The following is a 1,096-nucleotide window of genomic DNA, read 5'->3' as shown; positions in this document are numbered from 1 at the left end:
CTCCACCAAAAGGGGGTGACTTGTGAGGATGAGAACTCTGTAGATTTGGTCCCTATATTCTCATCTGTGTCCTCGGGTAGCTGGAGCTATTTTGTGAGGTACCTGGAAGTTGGGGGTCACCTCATTGCAATAGCCAGACTGGATTCCCCCTTCCACCTTTCACCAATTACATTCTGGTTAGGGGTGGGGACCACTTTGTGAGCTTTCAGGAAGAGAGATGGCCATGCCACACTTTCAGAGTGGAGGTGAGCACTTTAGGAGGCAAGAAATGGGCCCTTTGAGGAGAAGCGGGCCCCTACTGAGGCGGCCCTTGCCTGTGGACAGCTTAGACACAAGCAGGGCCCACATGAGCAAACAGGAACCATCTTGTTCCGTGACTGCTCTGCCTACACTCCACGTTTTGGAAGGCACCCGCTGAGGGAATGAGGGTCACTTAAATTACAGGGTGCAAGTAGGACCTGAGTGGACCATGGAAGGCCAGCTGTGGTCAGCGGGTCCCCAGGAGCCTAGTGAAGTCAGTGTGGTGTGTGCTGCCCCAAACAGGGTTGTCCTGTGGAAACTAGCCTCTTCCCCTCCCCGTGGACCATCAGCCTTCCCTCTCGGGGTCAACTTCTGAGGTCCCAGAGATGTGGAGACACATGGCTTTCTTGGGGAATATGGACATGGGGTCTGAGAAGCCAATGTGAATGGACATGGGCTCTCAGAAGCCCAGCCGAATGGACGTGGGGTCTCAGAAGCCCGGCTGAATGGACGTGGGGTCCCAGAAGCCACATCTGAAGCACACAGGCCTAGAGTCAAGCTCGACTGTATGTGTTCACAGTCCTCCATCCAAGTTGAGAGCAACTGTGGGAAGAAGTCCCCTCAAGCTTTGGCAGCATCCACATCCAGGAACCTAGTGGGGCTCCGAGCCATTTTGTGAGGCTCCAGAAGGACCCAGCCAGGCTCGTCTTCCTACATCCGGGGACCTAGCAGGGCTCGGAGCCATCTTCCTTGGGGACCAGAAGGGTGTCGGTCACATTGTTCTCCAGGTATCCGGGCATTGAGGGTCTCACAGGCATTTTCTGAGGGCCCTGAAGGGTGTGAGGGATGGACGAGG

The sequence above is a fragment of the Alexandromys fortis genome, unplaced genomic scaffold, assembly GCF_014885135.2.
Source record: "Alexandromys fortis isolate MF-2015 unplaced genomic scaffold, M_Fortis_MF-2015_v1.1 scaffold_225, whole genome shotgun sequence".
Taxonomy (NCBI): Eukaryota; Metazoa; Chordata; class Mammalia; order Rodentia; family Cricetidae; genus Alexandromys; species Alexandromys fortis.
Note: the sequence above shows the minus strand (reverse complement) of the source record.